This window comes from Carcharodon carcharias, chromosome 15 (assembly GCF_017639515.1).
Source record: "Carcharodon carcharias isolate sCarCar2 chromosome 15, sCarCar2.pri, whole genome shotgun sequence".
Taxonomy (NCBI): Eukaryota; Metazoa; Chordata; class Chondrichthyes; order Lamniformes; family Lamnidae; genus Carcharodon; species Carcharodon carcharias.
The window spans coordinates 43,667,074-43,687,145 of record NC_054481.1 but is presented as its reverse complement, the minus strand read 5'-3'; the positions used below and the strand labels follow the sequence as shown (position 1 = coordinate 43,687,145).

At 44.1% G+C, this 20,072-nt stretch overlaps 1 long non-coding RNA gene across 1 annotated transcript in view; it reads right to left on the bottom strand.

Annotated features, from left to right (window-relative positions):
* The window catches only part of LOC121287770, a 273,491-nt gene extending 253,479 nt beyond the window's left edge, over positions 1–20,012 (bottom strand). The window contains exons 1-2 of the long non-coding RNA XR_005945248.1: positions 19,751–20,012; positions 19,358–19,417 (exon numbers count right to left, since the gene is read on the bottom strand). This is a non-coding gene — a long non-coding RNA (uncharacterized LOC121287770). The remainder of the gene's footprint in view (positions 1–19,357; positions 19,418–19,750) is intronic.
* Between the last annotated feature and the right edge of the window lie 60 nt (positions 20,013–20,072).

Here is a 20,072-nt window from a genome sequence, read left to right as displayed (position 1 = left end):
GACGCAGGAACAATGGGAACAGGGCCAGCCAAGATGTAAAGGGTCACAGAAGACGCCACTAACCTGTTGCCGGGGTTTACAGGCAGCGATGCAACTACCTCAACATGTCCAAGGTGCAATGCTAAAGGAGGCTCTGCCCCTCCAGGGACCTCCATTTGTGAGACGATTGGGCCTGAAATCACCTCCAACTGTGTGGATGGAAACCCCATGCCAGTGGCTTTGAAGGTCACAGTGGCCCTCAACTTCTATGCCTCCGGTTCTTTCCAGGAGTCAGTGGGGGATCTTTGTGGAGTCTCCCAATCAGCTGTCCACAGTTGCGTCAAGCTGGTAACAGAAGCTCAGTTCAGGCAAGTAGTGGCATATATTCATTACCATATGGACGAGGCCAGCCAGGCTGAGTGAGCCAGAGGGTTTGCAGAGATTGCTGTGTTTCCCCGCATCCGGGGTGCGATCGACTGTACACACGTGGCCATCAAGGCGCCAATGGGTCAGCCGGGGGCTTTTGTCGACAGAAAGGGATTCTACTCGACGAACGTCGAGATAGCTTGCCATCACAAGATGCAGACACTGCAAGTCTGCAAGGTACCCTAGCAGCTCCCACAAAGCTTATATCTTCAGACAGTCACAGGTGCCAAGGCTATTCAGTGCTCCAGCCCGACTGGATGGATGCCTACTGGGTGGCAAGAACTATCTGTTGAAAAGGTGGTTTATCACGCCTCTCTGCCACCCAAGAACAGAGGCAGAGCAATGTTATAACAGGAGTCATGCCTCCACAAGGGAGATGATAAAGGGGACCATAGGTCTTCTGAAGATGCTCTTTTGATGCCTGGGCCGTTCAGGGGGAGCACTACAATACCCCCAAGAGTGGGTATAACTGAAAGAGGTTGCATCCTGCGCTCTCCACAATCAGTCACTGGCAAGGGTAGACCCGCTGGAGGAAGAGGATCTTGATGCAGCTCTACAAGCCACAGAGGATGAATCCAGTAGTGAGTCAGAAGAGGAGCATGGTGAGGAGAACGGTGAGGGCGTGGAGGCAGACCTCTGTATCCTTCAGGAAGGCAGGGACACCAGGGACGCCTTGATCCAATGCTCTTTCAGCTAGCTGCCAAAGATCTGCTTCAACATCATGCCAGGGGCACCACCTCCATCCAGGATGTCTGAAATGACCCTTTCAATTGAACCCAAAGTCCACTCAGTGCCTGTGCAATAAAGTTTAGAGCCACTCACATCCAGCATTATACACTGGCGTACCCTGCAGCAAAAAAAAGTGAAACATACTTAAGCCGTTACGACAAAAGTAAAATTTATTAAATTTTCACACTCAAAACAAATTCCACACCAGTAACCATATAAACAAAACATTACAGAAGATCACCTGTGAACAGTCCTCTTATGCACGTGGTGCCTTAAACTTACATTTACAAGTGCTACTTCTTGATGCCCCCACCCTCACTGGAACCAACATTGGAGACAGCCTGCTAACTCTGATATCTTGTTGGCCTTAATGAACTTGATGTTCGTCCCCTGGCCAGTGGAGCCTCTGCTGGCCCCACCTGGGAGGGAGTGCCACGACAGGCACCTCCCCAGGCATTGTAGCCTCATCAGGTGCCACGGTCACTGGCAGAGGGGTGGAGGAGCTGCTGCCATCATCCAGAGTGCCCTGAGAGAAGCCTGCAGAGACAAAAAGCAGCTCGTGCACCAACATGAGGTCACCCTGAACCTCCCTGCTCAACATTGATGGACAGGCACCTAGCTGGGATACTGAGTGCCTCAGCCATCTCCCACACTGCCACTGACCACCTGAGGTCATTGCCTGTGTGAGGGCTTGCAGGTCTGAGTGCCACCCCAGGAACCCCTGATTCTGTCCTGGGAGCTACCTTTCCATAAGAGTCACCACTCTATCATGGCCAAGCACACTGCCTCATCCAATAGGGTCACTGCAGTCCTTATGCTCTTCATGGACTCCTCCACAACAGACACCATGGCATAGACCCTCATGGACCTCTGTCAGATCTGCATGCACATCCCGCTGGACATCCTGCATCTGCTGCCTAATGGGCGACTCCAGAGGCTCATCATCTGCCTTTGACTCAGCATCGTCCTGGTCTCCAGCCATTCCCCAACTGCCGGTGCCCTGGGCACTCTCTGCCTCCGCCTGCACCTCAAGCGAGTGTGAAGTTCCCTCACCGATGTGCACCGGCCTTCTAGCCAAAGATCTAATGCCCACCGAGGTGCTGGTATCTGCACTATTGCCTGGCTCAGAGAACAGGTGTGACACAGGTGCAGCTGAAACCTGGCGGTCCTCTGGTCTCAGGGGTGACTCTTCAAGGCCCTGCAAACGAGTACCACTGGCGAACCTAAGGGAAAACAATGACATGTCATTAGTTTAAGTCATCACACTGTCACTGTGCATGCCTGGCACCCTGGTGAGACAATGCATATCTGCATCATGGTGACATCGTCTTTCAATGATCAATGGGAACTCCAATTTTGAGGCTCCCATCAATTAAGAGACTACACAAGAATGTTTGCACCATCTGAAATTCTTACCCCTGTGCACTACATTCTTAACTTCATCTGGCACCCAGCCTCTCCATGACCAGCTGAATGAGGTCTGTGGCGGCTCTCTAGCTCCAAGGTGTCCTACCCAAACCTGTCAATATTAGGAGGTTTGGGGGTCCTCTGCCTGTCCATGACCTCTCTATTTGGTTATGGCTCGTCTTCTCCTGAAACGACACGGTTGCATTCATTAGTCCACTCTCTACTTGAAGCACCATTGCAGCCTGGCCAGTCCTGCCTGAGGAACATCTTGCAGGGCACATCCGAATCGTGGCCCTCGAACCGCAAGGCACTCAGTCCAGCAGCCACGGCTTACCCACTTGGCCAGCTCTGGCATCATTGACAGTTGGCACTCAGACTCTAACACCCCTGAGCTCCATAAGGGGACAGCCTGTCCTTAATACTTCTCCACATTGATCCATGCCAACACGGTACTCACCCTTCCCAAGCGCAGCAGGTCGTTGAACTTTTTGTAACACTGCACCCACGTGCGCTGCACAACGTCATAGCTGCTGACTTCGGCTGCCATCTCCTCTCAAGCTTTTTTTTGTCTGGTGTGGTGGCCTCCTCCTTCCATCTCTGGGAATGAGGGTGTTCCTCCGAGCAGCCACCTCCTCCAAGAGAACTGCAAGGCACTTGTCCGAAAACCGGGAGGGGGGGGGGAGGAGGTGCGTGAGTGCCCACCCAACCTGCCCTCCTGTCTGGCATCTCCAGCCACTGTCAAGGCCATAGCTTCAGTCTTCAGGATGCAGAATATATGATTCTTCCCTGGCAGCCTTCAAGGAGCTGCCTCTGCCATTTTTAAACCACCTGCCGGGTCGCCATTGGACCCAGCGTTCGGCAGGCCCCATTGGGGCCAGTGTTGAGCCATTGGGCCCAGCCCTTCCTGACCATTGGGAAGACGCGTTTCATGCTGGGTGGGACTTAATTGGCCAGCCAGCATGAAATTGTGGTCGTGGGCCAATCAAGGTCAGGGCCCTGTTACCCAACTGGACACGCGCCTGCCAAGGGTAAAATTCAGGCTTTGGAATCTGGGGACACTGCAATCCCAGCAGTAACCATCACTCCCAGAGGTGCTGCTGTGACTACAGAACTACTGGCCAATCAGATTGTCTGGCATCTCTCTGAGATGGGATTTTCCCCAGAGTGAGGGGTGCAAGTCCCATCTCCAGCTAGTTAACTCTCTACAGAGGCTACTGACCCTGTTGACTTGCCTGCCTTGCGTGTCACTAGCAAAGCCAGCATTTATTGCCGTCTCTCGTTGCCCTTGGGAAGGTGGTGATGAGCCACCTTAAACCGCTGGAGATCATGTGGTGAAGTCATCCCACAGTGCTGTTAGGTAGGGAGGTTCAGGATGTTGACCCAACAACCACGAATGATCAGCAATATACGTCCAGGTCAGGAGGGTAACTTGGAGTGATGGTGTTCCAATGTGCCAGCTGCCCTTGTCCTTCTAGGTGATGGAGATAGCCACTTTGAGAGCTGCTTTTCCACCACATTTCCTGCTATAGTTTCCTCATCAGTGATCAGCATTCACTCAAGTAGAGGCTATATTTCTAGTTCCTCCAGTAACATCATTCATGATGCAGGTCCATACTACGTCCAGATACTCTTGACACATCTTACCCTTAATAGTACCAAAAACTATTCAATATGAGAATAGCTAATATCCCTGTGAAATAGCTCGTCAATGTCAGTTGTGTAGTCCAGTTGCTGTAGCAATTTCCCATCTTGGTCTCCCTCATTTAGCTCCACACAGAGATTAATGGACCATAATACAAATTGCCCAACTCTTCCAGCAGAAATGGAGCAGAATGGGACCTAAATCTAACAACAAAGGAGGTTGACCCCATTCTAAATTGTAGGAATGGGGTCTTTTAAATAATGGGACGACACCATCCGTAGCCATAAGAATGCATCAGAAATGCCTACCTTGATCCACTTGGAATGCCCTGTGACCCTCTCCAGGCGAAAGGAACAACTTCTTAAACTCTTAAGAGAGCCATTAAGGTTTTATGGAAAGAAAGTGATCGCCTCTAGGATTGATTAACTTAGCCGAAGCAAATTTGGGAGCCTCTCACACCAGCCCTCCACTGGCACAAGTTCCATTGAGACCTTATATGGGCATAATGGGAAAAATCCCTCACGTCGCCTTGATATGGTGGGGTGGTGGGGCAGGTGGAAGATTAGCTGACCTTGTCCCAGGTAAAATTTGGTGCAGAAACCTGTTGGAATCACAAATTCTGGACTCCTCCAGTGAGCAGTACACACACTCTTTGCCCTCTCCAACCTGAGAGAATTGGAACCCTCAGTTTTTAGTGTTCCCCACTATAATGTGCCGTCTTTCCTATGGTATCCTGTATATAAGTGCAACTCCTTCACCCTTTGCCCACACCTATCCCTTCCAAACAGTTTATAAGTTTCAAATGCTGTATCCCATTTTTGCTCTTCTGCCATCAAGTTTCCATTATACTTACAATGCCTAAACATTTTCTGTGCACTGGCCCTTCTAATTAAGCAATTTTTGCTGCCGAACTTTTTGAGCTTGTGTATAAAACCATCCATTCACTCCCATTTTTCCATTTATGCTTGACTTTTTCTTCCCTTGCTGTTTTTTCCTTGCCTTGTCTGTGATCTCCTTAGATTCAGCATTGGTTTCTCATACCATAGTGCACACAGGATTTTGTTGCCTCCTGCCTGAACTTCTTGGGTATTACTGTACTTATTACTGCTTTTATCTCCTCCCACCACATCACCTTGCCTTTCAAAGTTGAATAGTTCTCTATTCATCTAACATTCCTTCATTTAAGGAATCCATCCAGTCAGTACAGGCTTTCTCTTTACTTGTTGAACCTCAATTCCTTACATGCCTAAAACCTTGCTCCCTACCCTACACTAACCTTTTAGCTGTATGTTGGTCTCTTATCCTAGCTTACCTACCCACTGCTGTATCAACTGTACCTAATGAATGATAGCATGTTAGCTCCTTCCTTAATACTTCTCCTTATTATTTTGAAGGGCCATTGGTTTACACTTGGCAGAAATTGGTTGTCCAATTTATTGGATCTTTATTTTCATTTAATCTAATAACAGTGCCTTTTAGCAGCTAGTTGCTGCATATTGCAACAAAGCTGTATTCTGATAATTGCTTTTTACAATAAATTGATCAGACATTTACAGTAAACTGTTATAAAAATTAAACAAAGTCTATGGGAAATAACATTATCAGGAAGGCTTATGTCTTCGGCTTGGTTGTGCTTCTCCATAGTCTTACTTAGTTGTTTGGTAGTCCAGAGCTTGAGTATTGCTGCAGAAAGAGACATGTCTAAGCTTGTTGTTTGCACTCATCAGGACACTTCACAAGAATACCAATATATAAGGGAAAATTACACTGTATGTGAAGAGAGTGCTAATTGTTTGGCAATTGGGCTCTGATTGGTACAGACGTTGTCACTGAGAATGCACCAGTGATGGTGACTGACAGTTAACTGTCAAGCATTGTTTGAAATTTAAACCAGGCAGTTTTACCTTGATTGGTCAAGGCATTGCCCTGAGGAATGAGTCAGCGAATGGCTTTCACTTATTTTCTTTAGCTGAAACAAGCGCAATGTGTGTACATGTTCTTTTTGTCCTAAGTAAGTAATGCTCCAATACATTACAGTTTGCTACCCCAATCAAAATGGTGAAGGCTAAAGAAGAATCTGTCTTTATTGCTGAGTTCCTTCTAATTACCCTTGCTCTATGTTAGTTTGGAAGCCTATGTTCCAAACCCCAGAGGCTCAATCAATCTATTTCTATCCTTCTCCCTTACTGGAATTTTGAAGCTATTGGCCTGCAAATTTGGACATTAACCAGCCTACTAAGTCCAGGTAACACACATGCATCTCGGCCTTAATTCAACCTCTCTACCTAAAAATAATGTGGGTGTTCTTAGTCAATTGGACTGCAGAGATTCAAGATGGGGCTTCCAGCACCTTCTCAAGAGCAACTAAGGATGAGCAATAAATGCTGGTCTCACCAGTGATGTTCACATCCCATGAAATGAATAAACAGTGGGAAAGGAGTCTGGGCTAGCGACAGGAGTACACAACAGCAATACTGAAAGTGACAAATAATTTATATAAATTAGAGTACAGCACTTTTTGCAGGATCCATTGTAGATTTTCAACTGGTCTGATGGTTCACATGTCACAAGCCGAACATGCACAGCACAACATGGCACCAACCAGTAGGAAGGCACCCATACTTGACTCTTAATGGCATCCTCCTGAACCCACATCAACAAAAAATCAACCACATGCTGTCAATTACCAATTCCTCCCCCTGCTACCAATCTCTATGATTTAGCTACCAATTGTATCGCAACCCCACCACCCCACCCTCACCCTCCGATACCTGGCTACCAATTGCCTCATCCTCTCATTTACCTGACAGCTGCTGCTAACATCACACTTCAATAATGCCCCTCATGCACTGCAGCTCACTTACCTTGTGGAAATTAGGCCAAATAATGGGGCTGCCTTGGAGCCTGCCATTCAGGCATAGGGAATAGTACCATGTCCACCACACCACCACCACCACCCACCCCAACTAGCCAAAAATGGGAATGCGTGAATTGCTACCACATTGAGTTTACATTCAAATGAGATAGACACATATATCTCCATCTAAATCTCTGCAGCTTGGGTTTTCATTTTTGGTGGATATGAAAATTATTCAGATTAGCAGATAAATCTTCATTCTAAATGCCACCAGTGCAACAATGCTCATATGCTGCTGAAGCCCTCACTCATGCCATGAGATCTTTTACATTCTGTAATCAATGCCATGTCTTCAGCTTAAAAACAATGGAAAAACATTTTATCGCAAGTATATCATGAAAAATAATTTCCAGGGTTCCTCTCTTTTGGGATTTCAGCCTTAACTAAGAAGAAAATCAGTTTAAACACATTTAGGGAACAGCACAAAAATATGCTATACAGCTCATCTTATCAATTTATCCTTCTATTCCTTTCTCCCTCATGCACTTATCTAGCTTTCCCTTAAAAACATCTGTGTTATTCAACTCAAGAACTCCATTTGGTAGCAAGTTCCACAGTCTCACTGTTCTTCGGGTAAAGAAGTTTCTCCTGAATTACTTGATGGATTTATTAATGCCTATCTTATAATTCTGACCCCCAGTTTTGTACTCTTCTAGAAGTGGAAACATCTTTTCTGCATCTACCTTATCGAATCCCTTCATAATTTTAATTACCTATATCAGGTGACTTCTGGGTCTTCCTTTTCCAAGAGAAAACATCACTGAATATGTTTAACCCAAACATAAAGATATATTTAGCAAAAACGTAATTTACCTTCACATTTTCAATAGGAAATTCTGCATATACTATTGGTCCACATCAAGTGATGTTGCATTAGTGGCATGGCAAAAACCAGATGTCCGAGATGTAGTCAGTTAGCATGACCTGGTCAGGCATCAGTTCCCATTACTCCCTCAATGATTGTTATGTAACAGCTGTGAACTATGACATACGTGCTTCTTTGGTGGACAGCATCAAGTATCATTTGATGTCCCCCAAATTGAATGGCCCCCTCTCTGGTTAGACTCACATATGAAGGTACTGGAGGGCTGCTAATACTCAGGCAACTGTACCCAAACCAGAGTCTCTGCTCCTGACCTTGATTATAATTTCATCCTATTTGGCCCAAAATTGAGCTTCCACCTCCAATACCACCTGTAACATTGTCTCTCAGCTCTGGATCAGTTCATATGCTGCTAAAGCCCTCAACCATGCCATGAGATCTTTTACAATTCACCTGAAAATTGAGGCAGGGCCAGTTCAACATCTCATCCAAAGATGGTAGCTTTGACTGTGCATCACTTCCTCAGTGCTGCACTAATGTATCAGCCTGGGTTATGTGCTCATGTCTCTGGAGTGGAACTTGAACCTTCGACCTTCTGATTCAGGCAGAAGCGCTACCACTGAGCCACAGCGGACGCTATGGAAAAGTGGGATGGGGAGCCTTAGATTTCCAAAAGACTAAGAAATGCTTCAGTGATGTTGAAACCCTTTCAAAGGTTGGTTGAACTCAGCACATGCCACAGACTGAACCTGGGACCTTCCTGATTTCTGTGACAGGCTTGCATACGTTTTGTACAATATCTTGGTTGTAAACGTAAGACTTGTGGTCAGCTTGTGATTTTCTTTACAGCTTAGATGTTCCTTTACCTCAAAGTAGAGAATCAAATAAAGTGACGATAATGCATGTGTGCAATGTATGCATGAGTAAGTGTGCAAAATAATGTAATTTCTCATTTAATGGGTGTAGCATTTGTAAAAACATGTTCAAGGTTAAATTTTGAAGTATACATAGTCAAAAAATGTTTACAAAGTGAACTGTTGAGCTGCAGAACATACAACTTAACAAGACATTAACATGTGAATGAGCAGGTAGACTATGCATGTTTAAACCGCTTCCAAAGTTTTGTGAAAGTCATACACATTTTTTCATAGACTAGCATAGCAAATGAGCCAAGATGAAATTGTAGAAAACTGAAAGCGTATATTTTAAATGCTACAAAACAAATTCAATCATTAGAGGGCCAGGGTGACTTAAGGAATAGCTGAATTAAAAACAAAAGCACATTTCAGTTGCTATTTATATTTATTTTCAGTGTCATTTACTTATATCCTATACACAGACGTCCGAATCAACAAAATTTGAGTATTAATGTTAGTACAAAATGACAGAAAACTGTGTCTCACAAAACTTAAATATTAAATAAATAAATGTCACTGTAAAGGAGATTTCTAATGTTACAACAAAACTAAAAAAAACTAATTCTTGGAAAACAATAATTGAAAAAAACAAATTATAAATAGGAAACACAATAGAATGTTAAGGTTTGTGCTTTCATAAGGCTTTAATACTTTGACCTGGTCCTCAGCCATGAGAGGAAGCTTGCCTCCTCTGAAACTGCAGGATATGAGTTTCTGTTCAAAGAACTTCCGGTTCTTTGATGGTATTGATTGGCTGATATACTTCACACCACTGCTTCTTTTTTAGAAAAAACAACTTTAAAAAAGTCCATATAAAGAAAGATTTTCACGAGTGTCTCTGGTTCATATCCTGTGATTATCTGTTTCCATGTTGGGACTTGAGGACCAATTAGTTGAAATTCCTGAGCATTATGAAGCCATTTTTGCAGAAGGTAGCCAGATACATTTTGCTAATTTTACATTTACATTATTTTTGCTTCTTTTTAAAAATGCACACAACCCTCTCATTGGCCCTATCATTCCTCCTCCCATCCCCCGCACCCCCACTGTCGCACCCAACCCAACCCTGCTGCCTCACCCCCTATACACATATAGGGTATGTTGGAAACTTGCTGCTACTTTTCTGCCAGTACTGCCGTGTATCTGATCACTGGAAACCATTAATCAAAGCAGTCTAAATCCAGTGCAAGCACAGTAGATCTATATCAGCAGGATTAACAATATATCACATGATCCCTGTGATCTCCTGGACTGTTTTTTGATCGCCTGAGGGGAATTTTCCAGAGTAGCTTTTCCTTTGGTCTAGGGTTTTTCTTTGAGTTTTTTGCCTCTTGATCACATGGGTGCAGAGGTGGAAGTGGGAAAGTTTGGGGATGCTATGAAGTGTCTAATCATGATGCTCCAGTCATTTTGAGTATGGGAAAGGCTTGATGAACCAGCTGATTTTCTTGCTGTCATTTTCATATGATTGTAAAAATTGTATCCCCTGCCCACTGCTATGCAAACCAGTTTATTATTCAAACTGCACAAACAAATATATGCCTAGTTTTTGCTCTGTTGAGGCTGCTGCCATGTTGGAGTCACCACGAGTGGGAGGGCGATTTTCAACTGTTGGTCCCTTGCTTCTTGCCTGTAAAACAGGGACTTTGTGCACTGATTTGCCAACCTGAATCAGTTTTCAAGCAGTTATGTAACTGCCGCCTAGCACTCCCACTCAAAGCAGGTAACAGACTGCTTGAATATGCAAATTGGGGTCCTACGTAATTATAATTTTTGTGGAGAAGGGGAAGGGGCATGTCAGCTCCACTTTCTCCAGACAACTAACTTATGATATTTAAAGGAATTGTCATAGGGCTCTCCAGAAAGGTATGTGCTATTTCTAGACTTTTGGAAGGAGGGGCTGGTGTGCTCCAGGACCCACTGGGCCTGCTGCTGACCCATGTTCAAGCCAGCCCCTGGCATTGTCACCCCAGCTTCCCCCTCTTCCTCCAACAGCAGCCTGCTGGTCAGCTGCATACAATCAGCCAATTTTTCACTGTAGGAAGGGGTAAACCACAATGAAATGCCCGTTTGGCTTGGCAGCTAGCCAGAAAAACTCCAGAGGCATGAGGCTGAAAATGATTTGGGACTCCTGACTCCTGAGTCAGCACCACAGACACACTAACAACATTGTGCGCAGTTGGCACACAAATGGATTAGCTTCCCCTTGATGATTGGCACCAAACATGAACGCAAAGTGTTGTAAAGAACAGGGGCTAAGCAATGTAAATCAATAATAACAAAATAAAACAGAAATTGTTGGAAATACACAGCATCCAGAAAGATATAAGACAAGTTATTACCTTTTGGATATTCGCCTATTATCAAAACCCCTAATATACTTTACACCTAAATTTGCAAGTTCTTTTATTAAAATGCAGTGACTGCTACAGTGGCAAAGAAAGGTGAAATGGTCAGTCGATGTTCACTGTTTTATGCAGGTAACCTTTAATCTGTTTCTCAGTGATCTTCTTGAGGGTAGGAAGGTTGGGCAGGAATTGGTAGAACTCCCTGCTCTCCTCTGGATTTTTAAAATTCATTCACAGGATGTGGGCTTCACTGGCTGGACCAGCATTTATTGCCCATCCTTAGTTGCCCTTGAGAAGGTGGTGGTGAGCTGCCTTCTTGAACCATAGTAGTCCATGTGGTGTAGGTACACCCACAGTGCTGTTAGGAAAGGAATTCCAGGATTTTCACCCAGTGACAGTGAAGGAATGGTGATATATTTCCAAGTTAGGGTGGTCAGTGACTTGGAGGGGAACTTCCAGGTGGTGGCATTCCCATCTATCTGTTGCCCTTGTCCTTCTAGATGGTAGTGGTCATGGGTTTGGAAGGTGCTGTCTCAGGCACCTTGGTGAATTCCTGCAGTGCATCTTGTAGATGGTACACACTTCTGCTACTGTGCATTGATGGTGGAGGGACTAAATGTTTGTGGATGTGGTGCCAATCAAGCGGGCTGCTTTGTCCTGGACAATGTCAAGCTTCTTGAGTGTTGTAGGAGCTGCACTCAACCAGGCAAGTGTATCCCATCACACTCCTGACTTGTGCCTTGTAGATGGTGGACAGGCTTTGGGGAGTCAGGAGCTGGGTTACTCGTCACACGACTCCTAGCCTCTGACCTGCTCTTGTAGCTACAGTATTTATATGGCTAGTCCAGTTCAGTTTCTGGTCAATGGTAACCCCCAGGATGTTGACTGTGGGGGATTCAGTGACGGTAATGCCATTGAACATCAAGGAGTGACGGTTGGATCCTCTCTTGTTGGAGATGATCATTGCCGGACACTTGTGTGGTGCGAATGTTACTTGCCACTTGGTTGTCCAGGTCTGGCACTGAAGGGTCGTGAGGACTCAAAATGTCAACTCTTTTCTTCTCCGCCGATGCTGCCAGACCTGCTGAGTTTTTCCAGATAAATCTGTTTTTGTTTTGGATTTCCAGCATCCGCAGTTTTTTGTTCTTATCAGTATCTGAGGAGTTGGGAATGGTGCTGAACATCGTGCAATCATCAGCTAACATCCCCACTTCTGACCTTATGATGAAAGGAAGGTCATTGATGAAGCGGCTGAAGATGGTTGGGCCACGGACACTGCCCGTAGGAACTCCTACAGTGATTGTGAGATCTTAAACATCCAGCAGAACAGGCAGATGGAATCGTGCTTTAATATCTCATCACGATACAGTTCTCCCTTAATACAGGGCTGAGTGTCAGCCTAGATTACATGTTCAAGTGTAGGGCAAACTAGTCAGACACTTATAATTGTACATCAGAATAACGATATAATTGATTGTTGTGACTGGAATTCCCCTCACATGCCGGTAAAGGATGACTTTAATGTTGCTTATGTGACAGATTGCAAGAATTACCCAAATGTCTGAATAAGGAAAAGTAATCACAGAGATAATGAACACTACAGTAATATTAGGTTTCCTGATCTTTTGTTGGAATTCCCAAAACTACCCCTAAGTGGCTGATCCAATTCAATAGTAAAACAGAATCTAAAAGTATGAACGAACATACAAGTGTAAATGACATGCAATATATACATTTCAGGAATCTTATTACAGAATAACATTGCCACTGTTATGATAACAAAGATTGGAATTTAGATGTTTATGTTTTTCCTCTTCCTGTTAGCTGTTAGTTTATTTTCTTTCTGCATGCAAGAATAACCAACTTTCATGTGTATTAAGAAATGTGTAAAACAGCATAGATGAAAACTCTACACTGTGTGCATGAATAGGAGAGGCACTTAAGTTAAAAAGTCAGAGCAAATATACAGGTGCTGCAATTTCCTCATCCTTGCTTTATTGGTAGGTTTTCAGAGCGTGTGTGTGTGTCACTGGCACAGTTTAGGGTAATGCAAGTGATCCATCTTTTTGATGTCATGTACAGAGCTACAACAATGGATATTCATGACATCCAAGGGGATAATGTCTGTGGCCAATGTCATCAAAACAGTCTGTCTCCAAACATGTGTATGTAAAGACAAGATTTGCTCTTAGATGGACCAGCAACCTTGCATAATTGACCAAGAGGAAATATGCTTCAACTACCAGCTTTGTTTTCAACTGAGGCAGCTTAAGACTCAACTTTACAACCATCTGCTTCCAATGAAAGCACTTACTTAATATTGATTATACAATTACCACACAACATGCAGAAATGTCAATCATATTCTAACAGTGGTGAATTTTTTTTTATTCTTTGATGGGATGTTGGTGTTGCCAGCAAATCCAGCCTTTCTTTCTCATACCTAATCGTGCTTGGATGTGGCTTGCTAGGCCATTTCAGAGGGCAGTTAAGGGTCAACCACATCGCTGTGGATCTGAAGTCACATATGAAGGCCAGACTGGATAAGGATGGCAGATTTCCTTCCCTAAAGAATATTTAAAAACCTGAAGGGTCATGGTCACCATCACTGAGACTAGCTTTCAATTACAGATTTTATTAATTAAATTTAAATTCCACGATGGTAGATTTGAACCTGAGCATCAGCCTGGGCCTTTGGAGTACTAGCCCAGTGACATTACCACTATACCACCATCTCTCCCTGAGGTCTGAACAGTTGAAAAGATATTGTCCCTGCCTGTTTGTCTGATCAGGAGACTTGTTGCATTTCTTCTTATACTGCAGCCAAGTGACAGTTGAGTTGTATTTGTGGCTGTGTGTTGCTCACAAGTAACAGACCACCCATCACATAACAAAAACGAAACATCTCATATATCAACCAAGCAAGTGCAACTTCTTAAAAGGGATTATCATTCTTTCCATCACCATTTCTTCTTGTGCTGGATGATGAACTTGGCTGGAAGAAGTACCCCCAGGAGTAGCCCCAGGTTTTCTGATAGAGCTGTTGCTGGCAGAGGTCAGAGGCAGGAGGTAAATGCTTTCCCCCCATAAAATAGGAAGAATGTGCCTTATAACCTTTTCAAAAAGGCATGGTTAGAGTTGGCAGAGGAAGTTAGTAACAGTAGCATCAATCACTCCATGGACCTGGATCCATTATGACTGGGTGGAGCAAGGCATTACGTATTTAGCACTGAGGACTGATTGAGAACAGCTAGTTAGGTTTGAAAGTTACTTTCAAGGTTTGTATCATCTGATACATATTCATCTCTGAAGATTTCAGTTGAACTGTCTTGTTGCAGTGATTTTATGCCGGAAATGCAGTAACTTACTGTACTAATAGGTTAACTGGTGCTATAGTTCCCTGATACCTACTGCCAAATTGAACAATGGTGTTCTTTTATTCCAGTAACATCAGACAGTGCACCACATAATTTTCAGTCAGTATATTTTCTAGTGTTGTTGCTAGCCTTTGTTTTGAAACAAGGAAGAACAGGGAGAATGGCACTAAGGGATTGCTCATTCAGAGAGCTGTTGCAGACACGATGGACTGAATGGTCTCCTTCTGCACTGTAACAATTCTGTGATTCAGTGTAGGAAGAAGCTCAATGATCTCCCTGGATTAGCAAAGATAATACAGCTTCTCCTTTCCCCATTTCTTGCATGGTAACTGGTCAGTCCTCCCATCCATCCTTTAGCAATCAGAGCAATGAACATGCCTGTATCGCATACCTCACCACCTATCACATGGTAACACTATGTCACTTCTTATGATCACTCCTAACCCATGCATTCCTTGTTGCCTTCACTGCTTCCACTCAGGGCATGTTCCTCTCATTTGCTCTTAATTGCTAAGGGAGGGAGGGAGGAACTTAAAACAATCACTATCACTAAACTGATGTGAAAACTAATGGGACCAAAGACTGACAGGTCTCCTGGCCTACATCCCAGAGTCCTAAAAGAAGTAGCTGCAGAGATAGTGAATGCATTGGTTGCAAATTTCCAAAATTCTTTGGAAAGGTCCCAGCAGAATGGAAAACCGCAAATATAACATCCATATTCAAGAAAGGAGGGAGACAGAAATCAGGAAAACTATAAGCCAGTTAGCCTAACATCTGTCATTGGGAAAATGCTGGAATCCATTATCAAGGAAGTAGTAGCAGGGCATTTAGAAAATCATAATACAATCAAGTAGAGTCAATGTGGTTTTATTAAAGGGAAATTGTGTTTGACAAATTTATTTAGAGTTCTTTGAGGATGTAGCAATCAGGATGAATAAAGAGGGAGTGTATCTGGATTTCCAAAAAGCATTCGTTAAGATGTTCCATAAAAGATAAGAGCACATGGTGTTAGGGCAGTATTTTAGCATGGCTAGCAGATGGCTAACTAACAGGAAACAGAGAGTCAGGATAAATGGGTCATTTTCAGGTTGGCAGACTGTAACTAGAGGGGTGGAACAGGGATCAGATATGGAGCCTCAACTATTTAAAATCTATAATAATGATTTGATGAAGGGGCCAAATTTGCTGGCAACACAAAAATTAGGTGGGCAAGCAAGTTGTGATGACATAAAGGCCTGGATCTTGCGGTCAGCAGTGAAGCAGAGGCATACGCCGTTGACTGCATCACAAACTATGTTCCTACCAATTTTGTAGGCTGCAGCAGGAACTTGCTCTTCTAACTGCAGTGTGGATCCAACGGGGAGGTGAATAGGGAGCCTAGTGGTGAGGTACAATTCCAGCAAAGCCTCTTTGTTGTCATGGGCTGAAAACACATATTTTGAAGTCTGCCGTCAGCTCAATAATAGATAAGTGTTTGTAATGGTTTTCAATTTTTTTCTTTGACCTTTTAATTCCAGCTCCATCCTCTCCCAGGACGTGGGGGTGAGGAGAGTGGGAAGTTCAGGGAGTAGATCTTGAGGAGCAAGGGATGACAGGATAAGGGTGGGAATGCAGAGCCTGGGGTGCCGGATTACCAGAGGGGTGAGGGGGTTGATGGTGGGAGGGTTGCAGAGTCAGGAAGACAGAGGGAGTATTTTGACACTCCTGCTGACTTAAAGGGTTGCACTCCTGAGCAGGCTCCACACTTGCTAGGAGCAGCCTTAAATAAATCAGAGCAAATACAAGTGTAGCTCCAGGTCAATCAGTCCAAACTTACATGCTGACAGGTCCTGCCGAGACAATCAGCATGGGCCCCCCCAGAGCTCATTCAGGTGAACAGCAACTTCCAGCTTTGAGCATGGTGGGCTCCCTGGAAGTTTCAGTGTTGTTGTGGATGTGGCAGAAGTCTCAGCAAGGGTGCCCAGCAGCCTTCACTGTGTCTGCAATGACAGTGCTGCTGTAGTGAATGCAACAAGAGAGGGCGGGGCAAAATGGAGGCGCAAATGGCTGGAGATAATGGCAGCCACTTCTTCACCACCAGCACTACCCATGACACCAGTTTCCCGGAGAGAGTCATGCAATTGGAAGCGTCTGCTTGCGGAATCATCTCAGGCTTGCCGATTTGCATCTTTAACGTATGGGTTGTAAATTATTTCAATGGCACTCTGACCTCCTGCTGAGCACTCTCCCCCTGTGAGTTGATAAGGTGCAGACACTGCAGGAATCCTGTGCACCACTGGTAAAAGTCCTTTGTCCTTGGAAATTTCCTGCTAATTGCTTCATTAACCTCAATTGGATTCCCACCATTGGCAGGTATGTTGGCGTCAGCACCCCTAAGCCCACTCTGGGAAAAGTGGGAGGAGTTGGGAATACACCACCATTCCTGTCCAATGTCATTTTTCTTAACTGTTTTTCTTTATTCTTTCTTGGGCTGTGAACATCATTGGCAAGGCCAGCGTTTGTTGCCCATCTCTAATTTCCCTTGAAAGTACCTTGCTAGGCCATTTCAGAGGGCAGCTAAGAGTCAACCACATTGCTGTGGGTCTGGAGTCACATGTAGGCCAGACCAGGTAAGGATGGCAAATTTCCTACCCTAAAGGACATTAGTGAACAATCGATGATTGTTTCATGGTCACCATTACTGAGACTAGCTTTCAATTCTAGGTTTTATTAACTGAATTTAAATTTCACCTGCTGCCAAGGTGAGGTTTGAACTTGAGTCCACTAGGCATTAGCCTGGGCATGTGGATTACTGGTCCAGTGACATTAACACTACATCACCATCTCCTGCCCCCCCACCCCCCAACTCCAAACCCACCTCCGAGGGGGTCATAAAATTCCCCCCCAATTGTGTTCAATTTTGCACACCACACTGTCGGGAGGACAGGTTTTGAGAGGGCACAGGCAAGATTTATTAGAATGGTTCCAGGGATGAGTGATTACAGTTAAGTGAATAGACTGGAGAAGCTGGGGTTGTTCCCCATAGAGAAGAGAAGACAAAGACAAGATTTGATAGTTCTGTTTAAATCATGAAGCGTTTAGGTAGAGTAAGTAAAGAGACATCGTTTCCAACAGTGAAAAGGTCAATAGCCAGAGGACACAGATTTAAGGCGACGGATAGGAAACAAACAACATGAGGAAAAGCTTGGTTAGGATTTGGAAATCACTGCCTAACAGGGTGGTGGTTATAGATTCAATAGTAGCTTTCAAAAGGTAATTGAATAAATACTTGAAGGAGAAAAGGATTGGAAGGATACAGGGAAATATTGGCGAGTGGGACTAACGGGATTGCTCTTTGAAAGAGCAAGTGCAGACTTGATGGGCTGAATGGCCTCCTTTGTTTGATGATTCTATGATACTTGCATTATAGGATTCCAATCTGCAAGAGATTCATGATGTTCCCATCTGGCGGCAATGAGAGTCTCAGCTGTTGGGAAGTCCACTTGGTTAATGTGGTGCTGGGTGGGAACCAAGCTGCAATGGGGCGATAAGTAAAAATGCCCGATTCTAATCCCTCACACACCCTGTTCTTATGGTATGTGTTTTAAAATATCATTCTGATGCATACAGTGCAATCCAATTGCACCTAAGATCAACTGGATTAAGTAATATAGACCAACACCAATCCTTGAGAAAAGGGCCTTAAACCTCAAAGACGCAGAAGAGATCTTACAGATCTGAAGGTGGGTGATAGATTTGCAACATTAACCCTGCCTTGCCCTCTCCATAGATGCACCCTGACCTGCATTACTTTTCCAAATCAAGCAGTCTATTCTCATTTACAACTGTCTTTGTGATCACAAATATATTGCTATTTAATTTTACCACTTTAGGCACTAAAGTACATAAAATCTGCAGTAAGGAAAAAATGTACTCTTCCCTGTATTCTTTTCCATTCTCACATCCATGGTATCTTGTTAAATTGGGAGAAATGGGACCTCCCAGGTCAACATACTTCCTTGCTCAACAAACTCAATTACTTAAAAACAAAAAACTGCGGATGCTGGAAATCCAAAACAAAAACAGAATTACCTGGAAAAACTCAGCAGGTCTGGCAGCATCAGCGGAGAAGAAGAGTTGACGTTTCGAGTCCTCATGACACTTCAACAGAACAGGTTCTGTTGAAGGGTCATGAGGACTCGAAACGTCAACTCAAGTGCTTGGCTATAGTGGGAAAAGAAAATGGCTGACTTTTCAACCATTTATTCATGTGTTCCTTCAGTGACACCAGTAAAATTTGTCTTTTATGCAATATAGGAGCTAGAAGTCAGTTGACACTGGAACTTGAGTGTCTAAGCTGGTGTCTTGTGTTATAATTATTCAAGCACCCCAACTGTTAAAAATTGCCAGTTTGCAAGGTGGCTTAAATAGCCCTGAGGCTATTCTATTTCAGGCAAACAAACTATGCTGATTTTTTAAACATAACAGGCAAGTATTAGTACATATGTGTGTTAACAATTGAGGTCAACATGGACTGGTTGGGCCAAATGGCCAGTTTCTGTGCTGTGTGTTCCCTGTAATTCTATGTGAAAGAATGATAAATGGAAAAATGAATTATGAATACCCTGACTACTGTCGGGATGAGGCTATTAACAGCTGGCTGTGGGCTGTGTTCACAGATGTTTCTGAATGCATCTCGGTTGAAAATTGAGGACCCCCGCTGACCTCATAGATGGCTGATTAAGATATTGTGTAACTGAACACAAAAATTTTTAAGTGCTTACATTTAACATTTCATCTTTTCTTTACTAACCTTCTGAAGTTTCTGTTTTGCAGCAGGACAAGGAAAGAGTTAACAGGAATTTTCACTGCTCTGAAATACAGAAAGTAGAAGTGTGTTCTTCGGATTGCTTCAACCGGAATTATAACTAACATAAAATATGTAACGTTCGGGTTAGACAGCGGATTAATCTTATCAAATTACATTGACTGCAAGTTGTTGCAAGATGCTAACAGTGGGAACTATGTATAATATTTTACTAAACATTACCGGATTCTCATTTCAGTTAAGTCATGTTTTACAGTAAACCCAGCCTGAATGACCAGTTTCGAAAGTGTGGTGAAATGACCTGTAGCGACATAAATGCGGAACAATTGAACTGTACCACACAGAATAAGGCTACTTGGCCCAGCACGTCTGCAATACCTGAAAGAACTATCACCAAGCTGCGTATCCCTTTTCCATTGTTTCTTTTCAAAATATTTATCCAGCTCCTTTATGTTTTTTTAAAAATAAAGTCTATCCGCATTCTGCTTCCACCTAATTTTGAGTTGAATGGCAGACACTGTTGGGGGGAGGGGAGTAGAAATCCCAGTCGTTTCTAATTGATGGGCTATGGAGGGGTGGGGTGCGAAGGGTTGGTATGGGGAGGTAACTATCAAAGCGGCGGCTTTGGACATTGCAGCCATTCGGCTGGGCTGGGGGAGGGAGGGTGGGGGGGGTGGTGGGTGGTGGTGGAAGAGAGAGA